Raw genomic sequence first — 9,755 nt, 5'->3', positions numbered from 1 at the left:
AGCCATGCTGAACTTCTCTGAAGAAAGGGCGACAATGATTGCAGCTGGGGATTTGCAGGAATTTGTTCCTTTTGGTCGAGACCACTGCAGACACCACCCTAATGCTTTGAACCTTCAGCTTCGGCAGCTGCAGCCAGCCTCTGAGTTGTGGTCGTCTGATGGTGCTGCTGGCTTGGTGGGATACCTGCAGGAGGTTACAATCCACGAAAAACAGAAGGTTTTATCAAGATTCTCAGTTTGCTTTTGAAATGTAGAGAGATTTGATCTACTTGTAATTTAAGGCTACCCAGATGCAACTGAGAAATGAGTATGATGCTACTTCTAGGGTATTGGTTAAGATTTGGTAAATTTTATGAAAGCTAAAAATAATGACCTTAATTGTATTACAGTGTCATGGCTGTTTAGACATATAACTCAGGGATATATAATGAGAGTCACTATGATTATGGTCCATTTAAATCTCTTTTTCTTCACTTAGTATGTGGGACCAGATTTCATGTTATTTGATGGTTAGATAGTCGAGTTAGCAATGGTCCCTGCTGCCAAAAACTTACATGTTTCTAGAGGAGAAAAGAAATGCCACATAAGTAGATACAGTACTAGTTTTTAAATAGGGGAATGACAAGTAAGTGCATGTTAAACAGTCAGTCTTTCTCATCTTAATTCCATTTCTGTATCCCTTTTGGGATACCAAAATTTCCAGGAGCGGAAGTCTGTAGTTAGGAATCCAAACCTTTCTCTTTTCTGTTCATTTTGACGGTTGGCACAAGGGCAGGAAGGTGAATGTATATGCAGTTGTGAAGCAGGGAAGTCTGCATGGTGGGTAAGCTCCCCCAGTGTCCCATGTGCACTTCACTGCCCCCTCTGCTTCACACCCCATATGCTTCATATGTCTTTAGTCTCCCAAGAATGTTGGCTTAATTTTTGGATATATAGGTAAGGTCTAATTTTTGTTTATTTATGTTTTTGGCAGCATAAAATGGTAACGTAATAATAAAATACTTAATATAGAGAATTCTTGAGGTAAATTCCCATTTTTGAAATCCTGTAAGATACAGTATGATACATACACCCACACCCCCTTCTCTGTTAATCAGTGGCACCAAACCTAAGAGTTGGGCTCGGACTGAGCCTTACTCCACAGACAGAGCAGGAGACTTGTATCTGAATTGCTGTTCAATTTTAATTAATAAATATTGCTCCATAATGTTGCAAAAGAAATAAAAACCGCGTAAACATGTCTTACGTATGTAAATTTTTAAGGAAAGCTGGCAGTTAAGGAGAGGCAGAAGTGAAATTGGAGAAATGGATTATGACGAGGAACTCTATGTGGCTGGAAATATGGTGATCTGGAGCAAAGGAAGTAAAAGCCAGGCATTGGCTCTTTACAAGGCCTTTACAGTTGATAGTCCTGTTCAACAGGTGAGTTGATTTGAATTTTAGTATTTGATTGATTATTGAGTAATTTTTTTTAAAAAAACAAAGCTTTTATCCTAAAATTTAACAGAAATAATAAAAACAATATATAATGATCCCAGTAGCTAGATATATGTTTTAACATATAAAGGAGATAATGGTAGAAAAATAAACATTTCATTTATTTTCTATATCATCATTTTTTTGCACTGTTCCTTGTTAATTTCATGGTAATGTTTAAACACTTGAGTAATTTAATTAGTTATTGCCAAGAAAATTTATAAGACTTAAATTTAAGGGTATAAGAATATATTAGCACATGATTATATTTGGTTGCAAAGTGTTGAATAAATAAAAATCAAGTTCATAGTAAAAATACTCAGAGAGTACGGGAAAGGAAAAAAAAATCTAATTTGCTGTCATTGCACATGCTTGGGTTGCTGGCTTGATCCCCAGTAGGGGGCATGCAGGAGGCAGCCAATCAAAGTTTCTCATCATTGATGTTTCTATCTATCTCTTCCTTTCTGAAGTCAATGAAAATGTATTTATATATGTATTTATATTTCATAAATTTATATATAAATTTATATGTATATTTATATGTAAACTACATATATTTCTAACTGCTTATAAAAAAAGAATAGAACCAAATAAAAATTAGTAAGTAAAGGGACAGAATTAAGCATTTGCCCTGCCTTTTTAGGAAGCCTTGCAGTTCATCTCCAGTTAATAAAGGAAAACCCTTATTTAAAGAAGAATACCAGCTAATAAATATAGAAGGAATGGTAGAATTTGAAAATCGCTATTCTGTGCAACCTCTTACTCCAGTGTAACCTCTGATTCAGACAAGGATTGTAAATGGGATATTAATGCCATTGCGTGAAAGGTGTTAGCATGGCACCAAGGTGTCACCCAAAGTGAAGAAACAAATGCATCTCTACTTTGAAGCTGCATGTTGTTCTCCACCTCCACAACCTGGTGGGTTTACCATCACTGATAGGGGACAGAGGACTCTTTTATACCTACAGCTGTAATGTGGCATGGAGACATGATGTCATCTACTCAGTTTTCTTCCCCCAAATATTTGATATGAATATGTAGACCTAACTTCCAGTTATAGGAAGTATGGGGCCTAGAGGATCAGTTTGTAAAATGAGATGAGGAATGGGTGGAGGTATAGATGAAACAAGAACCACCGGAAATTGAGAATTATTGAAGCTGGCTGTTGGAGATTTATTATGTTACTCTGTTTACTTTGTATATGTTTGAAATTTTCTATAATAAAGACTTAAAGAAAAAACCACTCTGAGATACAATTAGACAAATCCAGAATATGGGATAGTCTACATTCTGGTCTCCTTAAAGCATTAGTCATGGAGAGAAACCAAGATGGCAGCATAGGTAAACACTGGAGTTTGCTGCCTCGAACAGCCACTTCAAAAATACAACTAAAAGACGGAACGGACACCATCCAGAACCACAGGTAGGTTGGCTGAGTGGAAATTGTACAACTAAGAAGGGAGAAGGAAAGAGAAAAGCATACCGAGACTCAGAGGAGACGCAGTATGGCAGTAAAATACTATGGTGGGGAGGTGCATGCAGAGCGAGCTGGCGTCTGAGGGCGTGGTTGTTGTTTTCAATCAGGAGGGAGTCTCAGGCTCTGAGCTCCAGTTCCAGGCAAGTCTCTAGGGACCCAGACTCATATGGGAGAAACGGGACTGTCTGGCATAGGTAAGAACTCGAGGGCAGCTTTCCCTCCCAGGGGCTTGCAGAGGTTACCAGGACATTGAGAAGGAGAGCCTCTGAGGGCTGGACTGAGAGCAGCCATAACTGCTAGCCCCACCCTGTTGATCCCGTGGGACCCGCCCCACCTAAGCCCTGCAGGGAGGCTTTTGCTGGATAGCCTCAGGCAAAGGCTAGATTAGCACCTCCCTAGAGATCCAGGAGCCAGGAAACCCAGAGGTCAGAGTGGAACCATCCAGTTTGCAGCTCCATGGAACCATAAAGGACACACTCAGGGGACAGACTCAGTGAGCACCAAAGCCCCATTGAAGCAAGTCTTGCCCCAGAGGAGTGTGTCCAGCACAGAAGTTCTCCCACTGCAGACACAGCTGATACTCACAGCCAATTGGCCTGGATGTCAATTCCTCCCAGTGATAACTAGAACAATCAACGCTTAACTACAACAAAACTGTGCACAAAGACCACAAGGGGGTGCACCAAGAGTGTCCTCCTCAGATAATTGGAGAGGCTGAACCACTGGGCCCTAGTGGACACTCAGCACAGAAAACCACTTTATCAACACAGGGAAGCATAAAAATGCGGAGACAAAGAAGAAGGACACGAATGACAGAAATGGAGGAAAGCAAACTACTGGATATAGAGTTCAAAACCACACTTTTAAGGTTTTTCAAGAATTTTCTAGAAACTGCCGATAAACTTAATGAGATATATAAGAAATCTAATGAGACCCTCGCGGTTGTGGTAAAGGACCAACTAGAAATTAAGCATAAACTGACTGAAATAAAGAATATTATACAGACTCCCAACAGCAGACTCTCTAGTCTTGATTGAAAGAATCAAGTCCACGATTTGAAATATGAAGAAGCAAAAAACATCCAACCAGAAAAGCAAAATGAAAAAAGAATCCAAAAATACGAAGATAGTGTAAGGAGCCTCTGGGACAGCTTCAAGCGTACCAACATTCTAATTATAGGGGTGCCAGAAGAAGAGAGAGAGCAAGATATTGAAAACCTATTTGAAGAAGTAATGACAGAAAACTTCCTCTACCTGGTGAAAGAAATAGACTTACAAGTGCAGAGAACCCCAAACAAAAGGAATCCAAAGAGGACCACACCAAGACACATCATAATTAAAATGCCAAAGAGAGAATCTTAAAAGCGGCAAGAGAAAGACAGTCATTTACCTACAAGGGAGTGCTCATACGACTGTCAGTTGATTTCTCAACAGAAACTTTGCAGGCCAGAAGGGAGTGGCAAGAAATATTCAAAGTGATGAATGCCAAGAACCTACAACCAAGATTACTTTATCCAGCAAAGCTATCATTCAGAATTGAAGGTCAGATAAAGAGCTTCACAGATAAGGAAAAGCTAAAGGAGTTCATCACCACCAAACCAGTATTATATGAAATGCTGAAAGGTATCCTTTAAGAAGAGGAAGAAGAAGAAAAAGGTAAAGATACAAATTTTGAACACCAAATACACATCTATCAACAAGTGAATCTGAAAATCAAGTGACTAATCTGATGAACAGAATGAACTGGTGATTATAATAGAATCAGGGGCATAGAAAGGGAGTTTACTGGCTATTCTTGGGGGGCAAAGGGGTGAGGGGGATGTGGGAAGAGACTGGACAAAAATCGCACACCTATGGATGACAACAGTGGTTGGGGAGTGAGGGAGGAGGGTGGGGTGGGAACTGGGTGGAGGGGAGTTATGGGGGGAAAAAAAGAGGAACAAATGTAATAATCTGAACAATAAAGATTTAATTAATAAAAAGAACAGTAGTAGAAAGCAAAAAATAAAGAAGAGTCATGGAGGGGGAAAAAGGTGGGGCCTATTGTAGGTTAAAAGAGACTAAAGGACATCACCAAATGCAATATTTTTTGCACCATTTTGAATGAACTTTGGTTGAGTCCTGGTTCTAGAAAATTGTCTTAAAAAAACATTTTTGGGAAAATTTGAAAAAGTTGCAAATAGACTGAATATTAGGTGATGTTAGAAAAATTTTGTTCTTAGGCAAGATGATGGTTTTGTGGTGTATAGGAGAGAATATTTATTTTGGGGAAATGCATGATGAAGTCATGATGTGGGGGATTTTCAGGTAGTCATCATCCCCCAGTCAAATCCCTCACATGCACATAAGCAGATATGGCATAATGGTAACCACTGTTAGATTTATTTGTTTATTTTTAAAACATTTATTATTGATTTTAGGGAGGAAGGGAGAGGGAGAGAGAGAGAGAAACATCAGTAACATCAATGGTAAGAAGAGAATCATTGATTGGCTGCCTCCTGCATGCCCACTACTGGGGACTGAGCCCGCAACCTGGGTATGTGCCCTGGACTGGAATCAAACCCAGGACCAGTCCGCAGGCCGATGCTCTATCCACTGAGCAAAACCGGCTAGGCCTTAACAACTGTTAGATTTAGATGAAACAGGTGTTCACTGTATTATTTCAACTTTTCTTACTGAATATTTTTAGAATAAAATGTTTTCGGGCGGGGGAGAATATATCTATAGCAGTTGAATTAATTATTGGGCTATTGACAAGAGATTTCAAGACTTTTTGACTAATGTTAAATTCCTTAGTGGTAAGCACTGCAATCTTGGTACCTGGACATTGCTTTTTTGTGTTTTCCCCCATTAACTGTTTCCTGATGAACATTGTACCCTTCTAACAATATACTGGGAACGATAAACTGAATTATTCCTAAACTTGAGGGCATGTGTAAAAGCATTTCTGTCCAGGAGTGTTGAAGCCAGTGACCATTTTTTTAAAATATATTTTTATTGATTTCAGAGAGGAAGGGAGAGGGATAGAAAGATAGAAACATCAATGATGAGAGAGAATCATTGATCGGCTGCCTCCTGCGCTCCCCCTACTGGGGTTTGAGCCCGCAACCCGGGCATGTGCCCTTGACTGGAATCAAACCTGGGACCCTTCAGTCTACAGGCTAATGCTCTATCCACTGAGCCAAACCAGCTAGGGCCCCAGTGACCATTTTGATGATATTTCCGCCCCCCCCCCCCCGTAACCATATGGTTAGTGTAGTTGTGAAAGTGGCATGATGATATCCAACAAGGGTTGGTTTGTTTTTAATATGTATTTTTATTTTCCAGAGAGGAAGGGAGAGGGAGAGAGAGATAGAAACATCAATGATGAGAGAGAATCATTGATTGGCTGCCTCCTGGGGATCGAGGCTGCAACTCAAACATATGCCCTGACCTGGAATCAAACTGTGACCTCCTGGTTCATTGGTCGATGCTTAACCACAGAGCTATGCTGGCTGGGCTCAGACTCATTCTTTGCTTCTATGTTTCCATCTTAAATTCTCCAAAGGATGATTGCATGTTTACTAGATTCCATGGATGTGCAGTTAGATGAATTGTCTCTTTTGTCTCCGTTATCTGAAGACTGCTTGTAAATAGAACGATAAGATTTTTAATTTCAGTCCTTTTGGTCTGGAAAACAATTGTTCTTTAATCTTCTTACTATATGCAGGAAGATATTTTATATTTTGGTTAGGAATCAATACCAGGTGTATGTGACTCAGATTTAGTTGAACAAATAAACAGATAACTAAAATGCTGTATGCAGATAAATTAAAATGCCATATAATACCTGTGTGTCCACAGTGTGGTGAGAGTCAGGGGACTGGCTCTGAAGGAAGGATTTCTCAAAGAAGTTGCTGATTGAACTGGAAGTTGGTAAAAGAAGGGCATTCTAGGCAGAGCGAATCAGCCAAATGATTTATGGAAAAACATGATGTTTTCTAAGTTCAGAATGGATGTACACAAGGTTTGGGTGTGGAGAGATGCTTGCAGGTGCTGAGTGGATCCAAACTGAAGGGCCTTGTTTGTACCTGGGAACTTGAAATTTAAACTGTACACAGAAGGAGCCTGTCAAGGATGTTAAAATGGAAAGTACATCTTCAGTTCTGTATTTTGAGAAGATAGGACTTTGGTGGCAATGTGTAGGATGTGTAGGATTGGCTGGAGAGTAGAGAGACTGTTGTCAAGGATACTGTTCTATGATAGTTCAGGGGAAAAAGATTGGCTCTGAAGAGAGAAGACAGAAATGAGAGACAGAGCTGAGGGAATGTGCAAGTCCTGAGACATCAGGAGTAAGGGAGAGTATGAAAATACTATTGGGGTGGGGATGGGAGTGGCCCGGAAGAGATTAATGCGGGGAAAGGAGGACCTATGTAATACTTTCAACAGTGTAGATTTAAAAAATAAAAATAAAATAAAATACTATCTGCTTTTAGAGACTGGGAGGATGGGATTTCATAAAAGGAAGCTGAGTCAATAATAGGTACAGCGTAGATTTGGGACATTTCAGGTGGGAGTGCAGCTCTAATGCCGGTTTTTCCTAAATTCAACAACCACAGATCAGACAATTCAATTTAAAACTGGACAGAGGGCTTGAACGGACATTTCTCTAAAGATATGTACATGGCCAATGAGCACATGAAACAGTGCTCAGCATGTTTAATCATTAGACAAATGCAAATCAAAACCACAGTGAGATACCATGTCATACCTACTGAGCTGACTGATTTATTAAACAATGAAAAAAATAAGTGAGGATGTTGAAACTGGAACCCTGTGATTACTGGTGGAAAAGTAAAAAATGCCACTGTGGGAAACCAATTGCTGTTTCTCAAAATATTAAACCTAGGCAGGGTGGAGGGGATGAATGTGGGATAGAAAGGGACATCTATAATAATTTCAACAATAAATTTCAAGATAAATTAGGAGGGGGGGGGAGTTAAACCTAGAATCACCATATGATCCAACAATTCCCCTTTTGATTATATATACACAAAAGACAGAAGCATTGATCAGATGCTCAAACCTCAGAGGGAAGGTAGGGGAGGGTGGGAATAAGGGATCGAGGTCAACCAAAGGACTTGTATACGTGCATATAAGCATAACCAATGGACACAGACCCAGGGGAGTGAGGTCATGAACGGGAGTGGGGTGGGGGGCAATAGGGGGATAAGGACATATGTAATTCCTTAATAAAAAAATGTTGAAATAAAAAGAAAAGATTTGAAAGCGGGGACTCAGTCGAACACCAGTGTTCATAGCAGCATTATTCACAATAGTTGAAATTGGAAACAACCCCAGTGTGTATGGACAGATGACTGGATATACAATATGTGGTATATGCCTACAATGAAATATTTAGCCTTTAAAATGAAGGAAATTCTGAGATGTGCTACAACATGGATGAACCTTGAGGATGTTTTACCCAACATAACATAAATACTGTATAATTCCACCTTCATGGGGTACTTTGCTTTGAATAGGTAAATTCATAAGGACAGAAAATATAATAGAAGCTGAGGGAGGGAGAAAGGGGGAGTTGTTGAATTGGCAGTTTCTGTTTGGGATAATGGAAAAGTTCTGGAAATGGATAGCATTGAGGTTACACAACTTTATGAATGAATGTATTTAATGGTACTGAATTTGTACACCACAAAATGGTTAAAATGGTAAATTTTACATTATGTATATTTAACCACAATTAAAAAACCCATAAAATACCATGAAATAATTTCAAGTAAGTGATTGTTAGGCATGCTAGTGAAAGTTGAATGGCATTTCCTAGTTTATGTTTTGCAAGATGAAAGGGAAAGTTTAGTTTTTCTAAAGGTATTTTTCTGACTGTCTAAGAATGATAAGATCATTAAGAAACCTGTAGGTTATGAATAGCTCTTCTGGTAATCTTTAGTTTTATAAAGGACATAAGGTCAATACAGGTTGAGCCACGGTTTGAGGTCACTTTTGTGGCAAGGCTTCTAGCTAGTTGATTTTTAAATGTTTGTCTACTCTTTTCTTAAAATTTATTTACACACATACTTTATCTTATAATATTTATCATTCATTTGTTTAATTTTATTTTACCTTTTTTAGTTCCCATGGTGCATGTGTTGAGCTGGTGAGAAGATAGTATATAGCTATATGTCATAATTATTTATTTATTTATTTTTAAAATCTTTCCTTTTGAAAGTATTATAGATGTTCCCCCCTTTTTTATTGTCCCCTTCTAGCTCACCACAATTCTTATTTAGATATTATTTGTTAATAGGCTATTATTTAGATGCAATTCTTAGATAAGCATTTTTTTTTAATTTTAGGCATTTATCATATCACAGGGTAAGTCTGAAAAAGCCTACAATAAGTTTCTTTTTGGAATTTTATTGAACTTTTTGATTCCAAATGTATACCTCTTTTTTTGTTGTTCAAAACAAAATGAATAATGGTGGTTTTGTCTAAGCATTTTTATATTATTCATTAAAGGAAGAGTGCACATCTCTTTCCGTAGAAGGTGCTGTGGAGACTGTGGAAATGACAACAAAGAGCCTCAAATCTCGTGGAGAAAGTGCTTTGGAGACTGGAAATGACAACAGAGGATTTAGAAGATCACTAAAGTCATTTAGGTGTTTTGATATTCCTTTCATTTTCCAGCATTGTGATTACTTAATTTTTAAAATGTTTTAATTGATTTCAGGGACAGGAAGGGAGAGGGAGAGAGATAGAAATATCCTTGATGAGAGAGAATCATCAGTTGGCTGCCTCCTGCACAC

This window comes from Myotis nattereri (genome assembly GCF_964212035.1).
Source record: "Myotis nattereri genome assembly, chromosome: 10".
In the NCBI taxonomy this organism is placed as follows: Eukaryota; Metazoa; Chordata; class Mammalia; order Chiroptera; family Vespertilionidae; genus Myotis; species Myotis nattereri.
The sequence above is the reverse complement of the archived record's forward strand: the minus strand, read 5'-3'. Positions refer to the sequence as shown.